The 19,048-nt window shown below is 40.1% G+C and overlaps 1 long non-coding RNA gene across 2 annotated transcripts in view; it reads right to left on the bottom strand.

Annotated features, from left to right (window-relative positions):
• Positions 1 to 19,048, bottom strand: part of LOC128853221 (uncharacterized) — a 77,055-nt gene that overhangs the window by 23,969 nt on the left and 34,038 nt on the right. For both annotated transcript variants that reach the window (XR_008451564.1, XR_008451563.1), the window contains exon 5: positions 7,437 to 7,513. This is a non-coding gene — a long non-coding RNA (uncharacterized LOC128853221). The remainder of the gene's footprint in view (positions 1 to 7,436; positions 7,514 to 19,048) is intronic.

The following is a 19,048-nucleotide window of genomic DNA, read 5'->3' on the forward strand; positions in this document are numbered from 1 at the left end:
CCTTGCAAATTGAGAGAAAGCATGGAAATGATTGCAGGAGTAGACTACCGTGTGGGAAAAACTTGCGTTGCTGGAAAGTAAAGATGTGTAAATCATGACCATACGAGACATGGAACTAGGTGAAAGTGGAAGGGAGAAGAGAAAGAGCAGAACATGTGAAATAGGATGAAGAGCCAGGAAGACTGTCTAAGTAGCAGAGTTTGAATGGACTTTGCAAGGGTGACGTTGCAGAATCACAGAATTACAGAATCACTAGGTTGGAAAAGACCTCTAGGATCATCGAGCCCAAACATTCCTATCAACCACTAAACCATGAAAGCACAGACAGAGAAGAGAACCCCTTGCTCTAGTAGAACACAAACTGAAATGAGCCTGGAAAAGCCTTTCCATTTGAGCGTACATGTTTGTGTAAAGGGCAGGTTCTCTGCTTGCCATGTTGGAAGAGGCAGGGAGATTCACCCACAGACAACCTGGGCAAGTCTAGGGAAAGTGAAGCTTAAAAAGAAACCAAGACATGGCCTTTGGCAACAGCAGAATGCTGTGTCTGTTCTGAGGAGTGAAAGGAAAACAGAATGCAAAAGAAACAGCATGACCAGCAAGTCCAGGGAGGTTATTCTCCTCCAATACTAGCACTGGTGAGACCACACCTCGAATACTGTGTTCAGTTCTGGGCCCCTCACTACAAGAAGAATGTTGAGCCTTTGGAGAATGTCCAGAGAAAAGCAACAAAGCTGGTGAGGGGGCTGGAGAACAAGAGGAGCGGCTGAGGGAACTGGGGTTGTTTAGCCTGGAGAAGAGGAGGCTGAGGGGAGACCTTATTGCTCTCTACAACTACTGAAAGGAGGTTGTAGAGAGGAGGGTGCTGGGCTCTTTTCCCAAGTGTCAGGGGACAAGACAAGGGGGAATGGCCTCAAACTCTGCCAGGGGAGGTTCAGGCTGGACGTTAGAAAAAAAATTTTCGCAGAAAGGGTCATTAGGCACCGGCAGAGGCTGCCCAGGGAGGGGGTAGAGTCGCCTTCCCTGGAGGCATTTAAAAGACGGATGGATGAAATGCTCAGCGGCATGGTTTAGTGGTTGATAGGAATGGTTGGACTCAATGATTCTGAAGGTCTTTTCCAGCCTAGTGATTTTGTGACTCTGTGATTCTGTGAAAGTGCAGATGCAGGAACTAGAGTTTGAGGGAGATAATCCAAAAAGAGAAATTAAAAAGGAGCTTAGAGAATAAAAGCATGCAAGTGGAGAAGAGTAGCAAAGATGTTCACTGAAGAGGGCAGCGATGAGAAGGAAGATGGGAGCACGGGATGTAGGAGAGGCACACGGTGAAAGGTGTAGGTGAATGGCGAGTAGATATAGGAAGTGAACAGTTAAACCCCACGAGCCATTATCATAATGTTTACATTCTTAATTAACCACCGTAAGACCTTTGACTTCACATTGTAAACATTATTTTAACAGTTTGTAGAGGGAAGAGAGTATTTACTGGCATGACTAAATCCTGTAAAATGCTTACATTGGAAATAAAATCTCATCAGGTAGAATTCCACCACACCAGGTGCTCAGCCTACCCAAGACACGCAATATGCTCTGCTGGACTTTGCCACTAGAAACAGATGGAGAAACAAACCATGCCTTTGAGTTTGAAGGGCAGAGATGTAGTGGTTCTGAAGCATTCCAGTACCCATCTCTCTACACTCTCTCCAGAGCGCCTTTTCCAATTTTTCATTCCTATTTTTTTTTTCATTGTTTCTATATCCTTGCCTTCCTAAGTTCTTTTTCTTTCCTCCTACATCAATCCTATTTTCCTCCCTTTCTTTCCCTCATGCACTGTCTTTCACCTTTTGCAATACAGGAAGGCAGACTCCTCTGCTGCCTTGGTGCTCCTCAAGAGGAGTACAGAGACCTTAGGAGAGTTGGCCATTCCTGTTTTCTATAATCTTCTGTCCAGACTCACTACAGTGCAACCAGGAGGATGCAACTGCTGGCTATGTCCTCTTCAGTCCATGCTCAGTTTACCTGCCAAGTGGACTGCATGTCTGCTCTTTCCATGTTGAGCTCTCTGGTGTCATCTTGCAAAAGCATAGTTGGCAAATTCAAGAGCTTCCCCCCCCACCCCCCAATCCCAGTTGGAGAAATGGCGGAGCATTTTGAGAGTAAACTTTCACAAATATTTGCCTATGTCAGAAAGCATGCAAAATTTTGGCCCAAATGGCTTGTTGGCAAAGTTATAAGCAATAGAAAACAGGATCTTATAATAGAAAGTGCTGGGCAGCCTTATGGCAGACATCGCTATTCGTGCTGTTTGTAAGACTTCATTTTACTTAATAAGAGCTGCATGGCAGGGCTGAAATACCCTGGGGCTTCCTGTCTTTAATTTCCTTTGAATACAATCTTGGTCTTAAGCCTTCCTTCCTAAACAACCTCTGTCTTTAATTATTTTTTTAAGCAAATTACAACTTAACAAGCACACTTTCTCATAAGACAGAGCCTCTAATTATCAAAATGACAGCGCTTCTTAGAATCTGAATTTCACAGTAATTCAGTGACCAATTTGATAGGTCAGGAAATAATTATACACCATCACTGCCAAAAAATAATTCAACATGCTATTATAATAATGCACTGCGTATACCTGCACCTTGCATTACTCAGTCACTTGGATGATTCTTCAGAGGAGGATTCATAAAGCGAGCAGCAGGGAGGTGTAATGTGCAGGCTCAAGCCCTTGCATAATTAATGCATATTTGGAAGCTGTATTTGATTATTTTGGGATAAACTCTGAAGGTGTTCCTCAGTCCTTATTCAGGCAAGACAAGTACCTATATGAGACATCAGGATGTGGCTCACCACTCTTGGATACATTAGGTAAAATTATTCTACTAGGAGTAATTTTATATTAATTATCTTGCTAGGAATAACTTTTAGATCCTTAGAACTGATGGTCTTATTTTGTAGGATTAGCTTCATAGATTCTCTAGACTCACAGTATTGATATGTTGCTTTATCTGCTGATGAGATATAAACCAGTCATTATTTATGAAGCCAGGGTCTTTTAAATCTAAGCCAAGCTTGCTGCAGAGTCTTTAACACCAAAATCTTCCACTCCTTAAGCCAGAATATGGCATTTTGAATGCCTGTCAGTTGTTTTGTGGCTCTACTGTATCAGTGCTCAGAAATTTCAGCTTGATTTCTTCATGTTGCTTAAAGAAACATGCCCGGCTCTGACCCTAAATCACCATCAGTATTAATCTATGTGTTTCAAACAGTATATAAATGGCACAATTATGCCTGAGGGGAAGAGACTCAAACAGTGAAGGAAATAAAAGTGGGTACTATCTAAACTATTGGGTATTTAGGTAAGAAATGCACTTTGGCTAGTCCTGAGATCACTTACTGTCCATGATCCTTTCCCACCCTCCCCATCAATCATTTTTCTCTTTGCTCCTGCACACAGGCAAATACGTGTTAGCTTTAGTCTAAGATGAAAAGAGCCATTTTAGTGGCATGCCCCTTTGCAGGGGCTGTCAAGAAGGTTTTCATTTGTTGTTCTAGATGCGGGCTGCCTGGAACAGCTGCAGGCTGCCTCATGAAACCCTCCTAACACACTCCTCAGTGACTATTAGCCTTCACTGGTTATCAGGTTTGGACCAATGTGACCAGTTGAATGAAAACTGAAAACCTCTGCATTCCAACAGTAAATTTCCCCAAGTTAAACCATGCAGCTCCTCTACAATATATTTTTATTTTTCATGTGGTATGAGGGGCTTCTGTACATAAAAGATAACGTGGCTTCCCTTTAGTGATCAACAAAATTATACAGTAATATCCTTAGAATAAGAATTGTTTCAAGTTGTTTCAAGTACTTAATTGAGAATGAAAATGAGTCTAAAAATCTTATATCTTTCCTTTAATTAATCAGCACAATTACACAACAAAGTTTTTAATTGTCAGTTTGAATCTGATTGAAAATTCCTGAAATATTTGAGTCACCTTATTTATGGTAAAGACCTCCCTCAGGGAAAATTGATCCATCTTGAAAGCAAAGTGGAAATTGAGGGCTGCACACATCTTCATACGTGTTCTGTCCTCCAACTAAAAAGAGGACTAACATCACCCTAGATTCAACTTTCCACAGCAATTAGCTAAAGTATCTCAATTTATCTTTCCCTGACAGTTTATGATTTTAAGGAAATTTGAGATGTTTGGGTGGTTGAATTTTTTTCCTTTTAATGGACATTTTAGCACCACCTGCTGGTGTTAAAACTTGCTCTGGAAACTAAACACCGGCTACCTGCTTAGTTTTAACTTCCTTAAGACTTGTTTCTGGCTCTTATTAGGACAGGTTAATTGCTTGCTTTTCTACTACAGATCCCAGGATTGGATGAGTAATTAATCTGAATGAATCATGCATCCAGATGGACTATACCTTCCGGAGCCTGTGGATAAGTGACAATGCACTATTAAAGAAATACCTCATCTACAGCTACACCGAAGAGTAAATGCAATTCTTTTTTACAGTGTAAAAACAACAACACTTCCCCCCTCCCTCCCAATTCCTTAAGGGATAATAGAAATTATTTTCCCTGTTTTATTCTGAGTTGATAGTGTTATTTAGGCTAAAGAAATGTGCTGTGACATTAGAGATTTAATGTCTGGTATGCACAGTGAAACATTGACCTGCCAAAATTACCTCTGACTGTATGCCGTTATAGAATTAGATGATCCAGTAGCTTTTTTATTTCCTTAGATTGCTTCTGGCTCAGCACCAGTTCTTTCCTATTTCAAAACTTCCTTGGGCACAGATAGTCTTGAAAGCACTTTAGGAAATGGTCACACTAGGTCTCAGCTGCCTTTCTACAGCACCAGTCCTGAATACATGAAATATCTCCCACCTTCAGTACAAGTCTGATCTCTGCCAAGCTCACAGAATTCCTCTCCACAAGACTTGCCAAATGCCTGGGTTTGACTGACAACAATACAGAGCACTAAGAATCCTGCCACAGACTTCATGGACTCCTCTGAGGGAAGGATTGGTGTAAACCCATTTCAGTTCAGGCAGCTCTTGCAAGTAAATGTGCCAGGGGAATTTCAAATTGTTCTTTTGTGGCTGTTCTTCATATCAATGACTCCTATGACATGAAAAAACTCTCTTTCAATACTCAGCATTAATCTTTGTGACCCATATTTTCATCTCAGTTCTGTCTTGATGATTTCCCATCCACTATCATCACAGCCCTGTCTGTACATCTTTCATGTACCTCTTATGCTAAGGGATACATTCCCTCTCTCATGTCTCTTCTACAGTCTTTTCGTCTCTCTTCTCTGTTGACCTCTCTTTGTGTTAGAAACTCCTTCATGCAGAATATCTATGGTTTACAGCTGACATTCTGTTGTCTGAACCTTAATAGGACATAGAGAAACATTCTCTCCAAAAAGTATATCCCACACTGCTGTGCTGTGAGAAGCTGATGTAAAAGCAGCAGACAGGATAAAAGGTCAGTGTAACAGCATGGTGTGTCAAGATACTATGGGCTAGCAGCAGGGCTGGAAAAATAGTTCCTTGTGCTGCAGCAATACTAAATATTTGTGCATCCCTTCTACTATAGATGTAAGTAGGCTCCAGTAAAAGAGCAAACTGCCATGGTCAACTTAGGCAGCAGTTGCCCCAAGGAAGCTAAGCAACCGTGAGACACTTAATTATCTTTTACTTCCAGCCATGTAGATAAGGTGAAGCAAAGCCCAAACCCTGCTTGGCCATAAATTCTTTATCCTAGAGAGTGGTGACTGAAGACTTTTCAGATAGCTGTTCTTGAGTAAATTTTCAAAGTTGTGCTCAAAAGGGTCAAGTCAAAAAATAAATCCCATTATTTGTTAAAAAGATTTGTGTGTGCACCTCCCACATTCACTGCTTTGAAATGGACCCCTTAATGTCTGGAGGCGATACAAAGCCTATGGCTCTTCTAAGGTTTCAGAAGGAGGAAGAAAGGCCATGACCTTTAATAAAGATTATTCTGCAGAAATAGTTCTACTTGCCTTTGCATAATCTTTTAGAAAATAACCTTCATGAAAGGTGCAAAGCAGTACACTAAAACAGTTCCTTAAAAGCTGTAAAGAATCAAGAAGGACCTTGAATGTATTATATGCATTGATGGAAAAACTATGATCAAGAGGTTTAGGCCAGGGATGGTTCCACTTGCAGTAGCCAGCCTCTCCAGATTGTGAAATAAAGGGACTTATAGAGTATAATTAGCCCAATTATGTCTGCCAGCACGGGTGAATATCAATTCAAACTCATTTCTGAATTACTTCTTTCCACATGAATATCCTTCAAATCTGATTTCTGTCGGTATCAGAGAGATTCAGAAAGAGGTTTATCAAGAAGAGGTGATGGGCAGGGAGGGGTGAGAAAACTCCTTGCTGTTTCAGCAAAACAAAAACTATGGAAGCAAATTAATTTGGGCAAGTTTCCCATTAAAACAAAGCCAAAACCTTTTGAAACTACTCAAATGTCCCTTCCAAAATATTTTGAACAAATGAGTTCCTTTGAATTGCAATCTACTTCTGCTTTTCAAATTTAGCTGAATGTATATATTCAAATAAAAGGTCAAAGTTGAAATGAAAACTTTCCAAATTTAATGACATTCATTGCCCTGCTCTAGTAGATAGCATTAGTGACAGGAAGCCACTCCGTGCCTTGGGAACTCATTGTGCACTGAAACTCAGTCAGCAGGGATCTCCTGAGCTCCACCACGCTCTCTTCCTGTGGCCGCAGGTACATGGGAAGTGGAGTGCAAGGCAATGCTAGAGATGTCTTGTAAAGGCATATGGAAAGTGAAGTGAGACTGGTAATAACTGCCAAGTGCATGCAGAAAACTGGAGTGGCTTTCAGCAAGAGCAGGAAATCATCTGAAGTACATGCAGCAAATATATCAAAAGAAAAATGTGTTCTCATTACATTTCTCTATACCACGGACATTTACATTAGAAAATATACATAGTTTAGCATAACTTTTTAATATCTTTTTAATATGTAGCTTCCATATGTCCATTAAGAAAGAAGGTAGATATATTTCAGGTAAAGGAAATATATATAGAATTCCTAATTATTCATCTAGAGCTCTGATTCCTCTTTTCTCATGTCTTGAGTCAGAGGAAGAGATATCGCTAAGCATATGTGGAACAAGAGATATAATAGACTATTCTATTGTTTTCATTAAACTACCTGACTAATCAATTATGGAAAATATTTTGCATTTTAGAAGTAGTGAAAAGAACAGATGTTAGATGGAACTAAACCAAAGACTTATTTTATGTGCGTTTCTCATTTCCTATCTCATCCTATAGGCAGAAATTTCAGATGAATGTGTAGAAGTGCACTGAAAATCCCCAACCATCCCTCATCCCTGACCCTCTGTCTCAGATAAAGGAACAAGACTTACCATCTGTGTTGTCAAAGTTCTTGAAACAGTTCCACATTAGCCAACGTCCTTTCAGTGGTTGGTTTCAGGTGTGGTCACTTTGTGAAAAAGAAATAACATACTTGCAAATCTGATAGGTTCTTTCACATTTTGGAAAAGAAGAAAGAATTTTTTTCTATGTATAAGGTATTTTAATGAGAATCTTCTGGCTTAATTGCAATGTTTTCTACCTCAAAAAGTGCAAAATTGCAAGGCATTAGGATTTTCACAGGCCACACGAAAGAACTCCAAATTGTAATGAACACTATTTCTGATAGGTGCTTCTTGTTCCATGGCTTCTCCTGCCCAGTCTTTTGGGGTTTTGTGCTGGGTCAGCCCCCCTATCCTTATCTTAGGCTGCACAATTTACTGACAACAAATACCAAAACAGTTTAGGTGGTTGAAGCAGACAGTTTTCAATTAGCCTTGCCAAGGACAAGTTTCACTGAGTAAACAGGGATAGCATTGGGTCAATTGCCTAATACCAATATGCCATTTTTGTGGTCATTCACTTTCCACTGTTGATTATTAGACATCAGCAAGTAATTACTTATCTTTGCCTTTAACCTAACTTGGGCACTCCTCTTCCATAGCTATGTCTGCTGCTGTTGGAAGAACCAGATATTCTCCCGTTCAACTTCTATATGATAAATTATATGTTTCCTCTTGGAACTAATCCAGCTTCTACCAAAGGCAACAAAAAAAAAAAGACAATTACTAAAACCTGAGAGCCTTTAACATTTAACAAGTATTTCCCTGGAGCTTTTATTAGTTCACTTCCTAACCAGCACTGTTGTTCAGGTAACTTCTGTTCCTCCAACCTGATGCAATAGAACTAAGAGTTCACTGAGCCTTTAGTTAGTTAGTTAGACAGATAGACAGATAATCTGGCTGAGCTAACATCCAAATGTCCCGTTCACAGCTGGAAGTCTGTGCTCCTTACACAGAAATCCTGAGTTTGGTTCACAGTAACTACCAAGTTAGCAGTATTCATAGGTCACTGCGCATGGATAGAAGATGAGTCATGAGAGCAATACAGAATCATAGAATGTCCAGAGCTGGAAGGGATCCACAAGGATCAAGTTCAACTCCTGTCCCTGCATAGGACAATATTGTCATTCTCGTTCATAACTTACAGGCAAAGGGAGCTGGTATATGTTAACAGGCAATATTCACATTTCAGATCAATAAAACTATTCACGCTGTGACAAAACTGAACACCAACAACCTGCTACTTCCAAATAAGTTCCTTAATGTCAAAGTATTTCTTAAATGGCATTGCTATCAAAATGTAGTTGCAAAACTTACAACTGGATTCCAAACCCTTCATGTTTATGGTGAATCTATAGATAGCAATTCTCCTTCCAAAAAGCAGTTTGTGAGCAGAGGAGATTGCAGTCACAGACCAGAAGAGAAGATTTCTGTATACACAGAAATTTTTAAAAAGGAACTACTAGCACATTGCAGCAAAGCCATGCTGAAGGTGACAATGAATTCAGCAGCAGCAAAATATTATTTTCAGAAGGGTGTTTATTAACACAATATTACCTGACAGAAGAAAAAGAGGGCTCCTCCCCTCAGTGATCATTCAGGTGAAAAAAAAATTAAAATCTTGAGCAGAAATCCCTCCAAACCATCATGAAAAGGTCTAGGCACAGCCTTGGTGTAGTGCAATGAAATTAAAAAAGATGTCATGTAGCCATGTCAGCCACATCTGTGACCCATATGGTGCATGTAACAAGAGCATATGTCTATACCTAAAGAGAACATTATATGCTGTATGAGGCTAGGGCAAATGTAAAAGTGAAGTAGAACACCTTCACATTACAAACACAGTTTGTTATTTGTGTCACATCAAAGAAAGAGTCTCTAGGAATTATTGGTCTCTGAAGCCATTTAATTATGATTAAGTGAACTAAGAACTAATGTAAATGGTATTTTATACCCCAGTGAATTAAAGTATGAGATCTAGTCAAGGTGGGTAAGATTTACAGCCAAAACTCACGCAACCTTACAGTAATTTCATGACACTTTTACTACTAGCCTAGACATTTCAGTTCTTGAAATAATTAAAAATACACAAGCAAATTTTATTCTTTGGAAGTTTACAATAAACCACAGACGGAAAAGAGAATAGGTTGCTTCTCAAGTGATTTATGCACTTCTACTTTTATTATAAAAGGGATAAAGATAATGCAGGGCAAATACAACTTTCAGAGCTTACTACACAAAAGAAAGAGAAAAAGTAAGCATAGTAGGATGCCCACAAATCCCTTTCATTTGGACTAAATCTGACCCAGATTAAAGTCTCAAAACTCGCCTTTGGCTAATCCCAAATACCTGTCTTCTAAAAAACACATTTGTTATGTTGAAGCCCCATGCATAATACAGGCAAGTAAAGTCAGCCAATTCTGTAAAGACACTGAGGGTCTTCTCACAGATTTTTAACTCTAAGGAAAACTGTTCCCAGGTATTTGCCTTCAAATACAATTAAGGATGTCCAAGAAGAAAAGTATAACTTATCAATGAATAGTTATATTTCACAGCTTTTCCAGCTGGAGGTAAACTCACTTTCCAGAGACAACTGTTAATCCACTCTCTTCTGGAGTCTCTGTTTGAAAGGCTCCAGGTAAAGAACAGAAACTTGGCTGACAGAAGAAAGTACCAGATGGCTGCTGGGATGGGAAAAAATTGAAGAGAAGAAAACAGTGAAATGTGAGTTGTAGAAATAAGGAATGAATCACTATCAAAATGTAAGTAGAGAACCAGAGCCTTCAGATTTTAACAGGAGCCATGTTAGCAACAAGGCTCCTGCCCAAATGGTAAACCTGACAGTCTCAAGAGGCCCTCAAAATGCAATGCAGCATTAAAAAAATGCATAAATTATGTGTATAGAGAGTGGTCTTTTGGCTGGTGTGGCCAGACACATCTTCAAAAACCTATCTCCTTGTACCTAAGACGAATGTGAATACTCGGGCCCTACCAGTACCTCTCTGTTATATGTGAATTGTGCACTTCTTCAATCTTTTAAAAAAAACTTTCACATTCACGATAAATCTATGTAGGAATCAAAGGGACCAAAATTCATATGCTAAAAAAGCTGTACTATTACTGTTCATGCTGTGGTAGCAGATGTTGCCTGTAGCAGAGAATGGTGGAAAAAAACAGAAACCTGGGACCAAAGTTTAACTCTAAGGACAAAACATGTAACTGACTCAGGAACACAAGCAAGAGGGGCCAGGTTACAAAATACATGTTCTTGACCTATTGGTCACCTACTCATAGCTCTAGACACTAAAGTTAGAAACACTTTTTTTTTTTTTTAAAAAAAAAAAATCTGTGTTGCTTTAGCTCGCCTGCAGAAATGCTGTGCTGAAGGAACCTACTGGTACTGCATGGTTACTGTGTGACACAATGCACTTAAAGAACAGGGCCACCACTGTCAGCTGTGCTGGGTGACAATAGCTCAGGTATCCATTTCAAGTCCACCCCCAAATCTATATTTGGGGAGGATTTCTTTCAAACAGGTAGGCGCTCATAGCTTATACTGTTTTTTAAAATAACAAGTGCCATATAGCAGACTCAGTAACAAAATGTTTGCTCTTAGCTGGCACAGACACCCGGGCTCATCACACTCACTCAGACACACAACTCTTCTGCCACCTCTTTCTAGACACAGAGCTGTAAAATAGCCTTCCAGAATATCCCCATTTCCCCTTTCTTTTCTTCATTTGCCTTTCCCTGCTATAAGAAGATCTTCAGCTCGACTGCTATGTGAGACTTCATTAAAAAATTCCTGTTGAACTGAACCGGCCGATTCTTACTGCCAATGAAATTGCTTTTGCTCAGAAGTCTGTGTAAAAGACCAGCACCTGGAGACACTAGATCACTCAAGGGGTTGGTAACAGGCTATGGAATATTTAACCTCTAGAGTATTGGCTTAAATCCAGAGTCAGGACCAAAGTTGAGGCATCAGTCTCTCAGGTAGGCTGCCACACGACACCTTTATAAATCATACCTTTTCACTCGGGAGAGCCCTTACCAGCCTTTTGTGGAGAATTTTTTTCCTCCCTCCAGTCTGAACCTTACAGCTGAGACCATATGAGTTGCAAGGCTATGATGCAGAAATGTGCAAAATGTTATGCCAACACAAAATAAAAGTTCTAGTTCAACTGTATGAGCAACCCTACAAACCAGATTCAGTGGTCTTTCAGAGGACTGACACGACAGGTCATGATTTTGCTGTCAATACATGCTGTACCATGACAGACAAATGACAGAACTTCTCTCTTCCCAGCACACAGACATTACATGTAATTATGCCAACAATCTATTTCCTTCATACAGTAACATTATGGATCAAAAACCCAACTAAAAAATTCATAAGAAATAATAATTAATAAATTAAATGGAGAAAATATTTTTTAACAGAAATTAAAAGGTAGTAAGGGTAAGAAGCTATCAAAACTAAAAACCACTTAAAACCAAACAACACAATGGAAGTTCAGCCTGTTTTAAACAAAAGACCTCTGCACCTTTTCCCATGCACAACAGCAGCAGCAGCTGTCTGCTCCTTCTCTGAGATGGTGCTGGAAAGAAAATTCCTATGCCGCTCCCTTTCCTCCTTCTGTGTTATCATTGTCCACAGCAGATTTCTTCACACCCTTTATTAAACTTGATCCTCTTACTCTTTGAGCAAAGACAAAATGATTTCCACTTGATGTTTTGCATCACTGTTCATCTCAGTGAAAATATAGTAACTCCCTCTGTTAGTGACTCCCAACTTAGCAGGTCTGACTGTACAGTATCAGCGAAAGTGCAGCTGGAGAAATAAAACCCGTGTAAATAGCTGAAAAGATAGGTAAAAGTCTGGGCAGTGATCCAAAAACACTAAACTACAGACTCCCAACATCTGGTTCAGCGTGGATTCCAAGAAAGACAGAAAGACAGAAAAAGACAGACAGACTGAAAGGATTGATTTCTCTTTATATTTTTTACATAATGTTTTCATTTATTTTTTTTAATTCATAAAGAAATTTACTCAATTATTGCGGTTTAATTTCTTCACCTTACTGCATCCTGTTGCTTCACTGTTTTAGCCCTATTAATGAGAAGGGAGCAGTGCCTTGGACAGGAGTTATACACAGCCCTCAGTTTCTTATTTCCAAAATTTTAGTCTGATCAAAGCAAATTACAGATTGAAAACTCAAAACCTGATTATCCAGCCTCTCTCGTTAGCTAGGACTGGGCTTACAACCCGTGCGTGAGACTCCAGTACTGATTTTCAGAGCTAACCCTGCCATAGTTACTCAAGCTGCCTGAACGCTGCGGACTCCAGAGCAAGGCTCACACAGCAAAGCACCTACAGGAGGCACCCAGGGCTCCACTGCTTTGGATAAGGGAGATTTTATCACCTTGTTGCAGTATTTAAAAGGTGGCTAAAATGAAGATGGAGACTTCCTTTTTTACAAGGAGTCACATGGAAAAGATGAGGGGTAATGGGTAAAGGCTGCTGCTGGGGAGATTCTGATGGGACACAAGAGGAAGAGTGTTCACTAGTGAGAACCATCAGCCAGTGGAATAACCTCTCTGGGGAAGTGGTGGATTCCCCAGCACCGGACACTTTGAAGATTCACCTGGCCAGGTTGCTGGGCCATCTTGTCTAGACTGTGCTTTTGCCAAGAAAGCTTGGACCAGATGATCTTTGAGGATCCCTTCTAACCTGGTATTCTGTGATCCTATGACCCATACTGTGTGAAGAGTAATTTCCTGCTTTGAACACTTTCATCAGCTGGGAGCTTCTGCTGCGGAGTTCAGAGACAGCATAATTTCCAAAAGTTCATACATGACTTAAAATCACCAAAGCACTCTGGTTTTAAGGGATATTTCTACTCTTAATGTACGTGAGCTCTTCTCAGACTCCTGCCTCACCGTGTTAAGCAAGCATATCAACCATGACATGTGATTGACACATAGAATGCATCAGGCTATCAACAAACAATGTCTACCACCGATGTGTTCCGATCATCCTTCCCCCACCTTGCTCAACAGAGAGCTGAAGGTGCTGTTCTGACAGATGGCTTACCTCTCTAGAAAAGTCCTACTGCCCTAAGGAGTCTCTCCCAAGCAGGAAGCGCTCTGCCTTGTCTGAGTGTCTCTAGTCAGCAGTGGCTTTTGCTTTATGTTAAGGGACTAGTGGCAGAGACGCCACTGGGCCTCTGCGCTGCTTGCACTCCAGCTTTGGCTCCGCTATTTACCAGGACTCCTCTGGGGCTCCAGGCCACACAACAACTGTGTGCTTGCCTTGCAGGAAGGCCTCTCTGCCCCTCCACCCGCTGTCAGCAACATCCAAACCTCAAGAACTCTTGATGCATGCACTCACAATAGTCGTTAAATGCACAAATAAGATTATGAGAAGTCCTGAAAAGTCTCCAAAAAATTTCAAATTTGCCTACTTTGTTCTTCAATGCTGCTTCACTCGGAGCTGAGACATCAGTGCCTGTTGCTTTCCAAGTGTTGTTATATGGAGGCAGACACAGAAAGAGAACAAAATTCATGTGGGGCAATCATACAATTCTCCTGCCCAAAGACCAATTCCCCTACATCTAAGTAAGGTATGCATTGTCTTACTTTTTCCTCTCTCAAAGCAGAAAGAAGGTTTGGGACAGTTTCCAGGACTTGGCACCAAGCAAGTGCACAGCCAGGCCTGGACATAACTCTTATTTCTTTGCGAGTGCTGTGCCCTAGTCAGAGGCGCCAAAGAGTTTATTTCCAACAGAAGACCTTTCATGCAACAAGTGAGTGCTTTTCAGGTATTATTCACTGCCAGGAAAGCAGCAATAGACCATTGCTCACGTCTGTTAATCCGCACCTGAGCTTTCCACTCACAAAAGGAGACAATGATATTACTGAAATGGGAATCCCATTAGGGCATTGACAGGTAATATAAGGAGACTAATTCTATCCCTCAGAAACTAAGTCCCTGAGAAATAAGGAAGCTACTGTTCTTGAAGATCTGTGCAATTTATTCTTTAAGATTGGAGCCTAAGGGCAGTAATTACATATGCATATTATTCAAACTTGAGTTCTTTTCTTGAAACTCTTTAAATCATGCCAGTTTAGAAGACTATTTTTCTACCTGTTGGAAGCTTGCTGCCACAGAACGATCAGCTTTCTCCCCTAGCCCACCCTCTTCCTTGCCCATGCCATCTCATTTCTCCCTTTGCATCAGTCCTGGCTTTGAACTGACCCTTTAGAGAGCACATTCAGTTCTCTAGACCACCAGAAAACAACTGACTTTCACTCTAGAGATACTTGACTGATGTTCCACTGCCCCAGGCAGAAGAAAGAATAAAGCATATTGCTGCATAGTTGACAAAGCATGAGTGCTTTGAAAAATGGCTGATAGGCCCTCCACCCCATACCTTTGTGCAACCCACATCAGTCTGAATGCATATGTTCACACCCGGGCACCTAGATCACACACTGAACTAAAGGAACAGTCACAAATGAGAGAAGTAATTTCAATTCAAACAGAATTTCCTTGCATTACACTAACAACACTTTGTAATGGAAGCAACAAAGGAGTTGTATGAAATGCCGTGATCAAATCCAGTACCTTTTACCCCATCTCCTGCAGTTATTAGAGTCTTCTGCTATCAAGTAGTCTGGCAGAAAGCTGACCCCAAATGACAGGACAGGATGGAAAGTTTTCACCAGGATTTCTTTTCAATGAGTCTGTAACAGTTAGTTTACTTTGGATATAGCAGGTACTTGCAGATAGGCAGTTTGTGTGTTAAAAATGGGGCAAAGAAAAAGAGGTAAAGTGTCTAAATAGAGCCTCCACGACTCGCCTTGTCAGGCAGAATTAATTAAAGCATTTCACAAATATTTACATTACACTAGCTAGAATTCTAGCATTCTAAGCAATGCATTTTTGCAGCCCTTGAGCCACTCAAAAAGATGAACCATGACACTCAAAAAGACATCTATATCCTTCCTTTACAGGGTTCTTGCTTTACAGGCAGATTTATACACAAATAGGCAAAAAAGCTAGCCAAGACAGTACGGCTTCATTCTGTGCAAAGAAGGCAACACACCAAGTCAGTGAAGCTTAAAGGAAGTCACTTTTTTCTGAATTCCAGCCCTCTGGCTTTTCACCACCTGGACACCAGCTCTAAAACGATGACCTCATCATTTATCATTTTACCTTTCAGTGCTTTACTTAATACATGACCTGCTCAGTAAAATATTTGCAGACTTGGTACTCTGGTACTTTATCCCATTACAAAGGCACGCATAATGTTTCACATCTCTCTCGTGCAGGTGGTCCTCTGTTCTAACTCAAGGCCAAACAGAATATAAAGTTAGGCCAGTTCAGCAGTGTAGGTGAAGCATCTGAACTGAGGGGAGGGAGTGCGGTAACTGCAGATGCCAAGCGTAGCTATACATTTCAAAGATAGTGCTAATTTATTTATTTGGCTTTCAGTGACCAATTCCATCTGTCCAGACAGATGATCAACCACAAGACATCTAAGAATTGCTACGAACCAACAGTTTTTATTAAAATTGTTCACATATGTACAAAGGAGCCACAGAAAGGTGTATTAAAAATAGTCCTGTTCTTTCAGGCAATTCCACTCCATTAAATTTTAGGAGTACATGTCTGAGAAGGACAAGAGAGGAAAAGATTTTTTTAAAAGTATGTATCAGATACTCTTATGTTCCCAGTTTATTTCTAGAATATTTAACAATGCAAAACATAATGCCCTTTTAGTTCATTTCTCCATTTTCTTCTTCATTCCAATAAAATATTTCCTCTGCTAGATGATCTCTCTCTCTTTCTCTCAATAGTTTTATACTGGATGAGCTAGTTGCAAATACGTGCAGACACAGCAGTTTAGATTTACAACCAGCAAGTAGAATGTTTCAATGGAAGTACCTACACAGAGGATTTACTCTACATGCAGGCAGGAGGCATTTCTTTTCAGCTTACTTACAAGACGCATTTGCACAACTGGTTTTGATTTCTATTTATATTCCTCACTAAGGACATAGATGAGAATTTGGTGCTTATGGCATTCAGTGCTGATTGATAGGTACTGGGAATGTTGCCACATACAAAGATGACACTGTAAACTGTGGGGACTCAGTCACACACAGGCCTCTCCAAAGGAAAGTCTGCCCTTTCAAAAAGGAAACACAGCAAAGAAGAGTCGGGAAGAAGATTTCCTCTGCAGTCTAGCTTTCTGTAACACATCCTTTCAATTCTTCTACAGAGTTTGCCTGAGCAAAGACTGTCATGAGAGCAAGAGGGCAGACCCAAAGACATACAGGTGACAGAGTCTAAGAGTGAAAAGTACTTTACAGAGCCCTTTATTATGAAAGGTTGCTAAGGAAATTGTTTAGTCCACAGTGATGTACTATTCTTTCTCTTTTTTTTCCAAAGACTCTGCTATTGTGCTCTCAAATTAAGATTTGGCTTTGGCTTTTAGAAAGACACGAATAATAATAAAACCATATTGCCGTATATATGACTTATGATTAAGCAGCTCACTGGGTTAAATACAGAGGAAATGTCTGAAAAGACACAGGCTGACACTTATCAAAGAATTTGGAAGTGGAAATTACAGCAAAAGAAAGTAAATTAGCCAAGAATTTTAAAAGAAACAGGATATAATGATCAAATAGATGACATCAAATTAAAACCCCAGATCAGGAACCAACATGAAAAACCTCAGGAAGACATATTTTCAAGACAGTGACATCATATTTATTTATGTCCTATGTCGTTCAGACATATTCTGGTGGTTTCATTAGAGATACAAAGCATACCATTTCGACCTCCTGTGTTTTTGTCTGTATTGTGCATTATCAGCTTTCCAGGACTTTGCAGATTAGTGATGTAATTCCCTATTCATAATACTGTTGCTTAAATTCTGCTCAAAGTCAATGTTGGAAAGTAATGCTTTCCAGTACTGTGCTTATTGTGGAGAAAGAGTACAGCATTTTTCAAGACATGAGTTAATGAGTCATTCTGTTTGTGTTTCCCAAATAAATTAACAACAACAACTAACAATTCATTCCTAAAGTTCCTGCCTGCCCACAATTCCAACTGACTGCAGCCAGAACCAGAAATACTCAGCAGCTTTGAAAATAAAAGCCATCCTATGTGTTCTAGCAGAAATGTCTACAGATGATGGTGGTTATAGGTGACAATAAAAATCCTTGTAAACCAAACTTCAGAATTAAAAATCCTAACCCAGTAAATCACAATAATCTTACTTTAGAACAGTCTTTTGAGACCATTATTCCATTTACCTGTGCAATCTGCCACTGAGTAGCAGATTCAGTATTTATTGATGTTGTTAGCATTGACATTATCATTAGAATCATTTATTACTAATTATTCCTGACAGATCATTGACAGTATTGGTAGAGCAATTCAAATAGAAAAATGCTCACTTTTATTAATTCACCAGCACCTGGTAAGAAAAGCTGAAACCCATACTCATATTCTGGATGTATCTGTTTTTAGGACACTATTTTAAATGTGGAGATATGCTTTGTAAAGCACATTTTTGTGCAAGGATATCTGAGGTTTGGTGCTGGGGAGTTTGTTTCTTTTTTACAAATTTGACAGTAACATGCAAAGTCACTTTGGCTTCTGTAGATGCTAGAAAACCAACTTAGTTCTGCCCTGAAAATAAACACCCCAGGACAGGGACTCTTAGTGTTTAGCTATCAGGAACAAGAAATGGAATCAGAAATGATGACTGACTTGTGTGCAGTAAGCCTGGCTAGTAGATGAGGAAGGTTCTGTTTTAGTGAGGGCAGCCGGCAGTTCACCTGTGTGGGGAGAGGAAGGTAGCGCAGCTAAGGTTGTATAAGCAAAGTCACTTGTGGAATGTGCAGAATGTGCACAGAGGGTGCGCCCAGAGCGAGGGCAGCACCAGGAGCTGGGGGAGCGGGAAAAGCTTTGGAACCCATCTGTTACAGGTTGCCCGACAAAGGCATTTCCAAAATGCGACCCACGTCTTCTACCCTTGCTGCCGCTTTTGCCCTTGGACTCAAAGCCACAAAGGTAATTGGATGCCAGTGTGGACAGTACAGTGTGTAATTTAATACTACTAAGACAGTCTTATATAAAACAGTCTCTTCAGTGCCCTCATGTCCCTTCCTGACATAGGTGAGACTTGTGTTGTTGGCAAAAATGTACACACGAGATATACAACTGAAGGTAAAGAAAAGACTTCATATCATTTCTGGAGCAGTCTGGGTTTTTTGCTCTTGCTGCTTCGGATTTTTTTTCCATGACTAATTAACACGTCCCCTCCTAAAACCTACCAAAAATCCCAAGCAATTATAGGCGAAAAAGGGAATATTTCTGTTTTCAATGAGTCTGCTCTATCCACTGCAATGCTACGTTAGTTTCACTCTTCAGCTGCCACTTCAAACAATCATATCCAACTGGCAAAGGTATTGAAAGTGAGTCCACTCTAAATTTACAGATGTTTGTAAAGCAAGTGCTCATGAAATCATGGAATAAAACCTCATCCAGCTGAGAGGTAGATTTATCTAACTAGTGCGCTAAC

This window comes from Cuculus canorus, chromosome 10 (genome assembly GCF_017976375.1).
Source record: "Cuculus canorus isolate bCucCan1 chromosome 10, bCucCan1.pri, whole genome shotgun sequence".
NCBI lineage: Eukaryota > Metazoa > Chordata > Aves > Cuculiformes > Cuculidae > Cuculus > Cuculus canorus.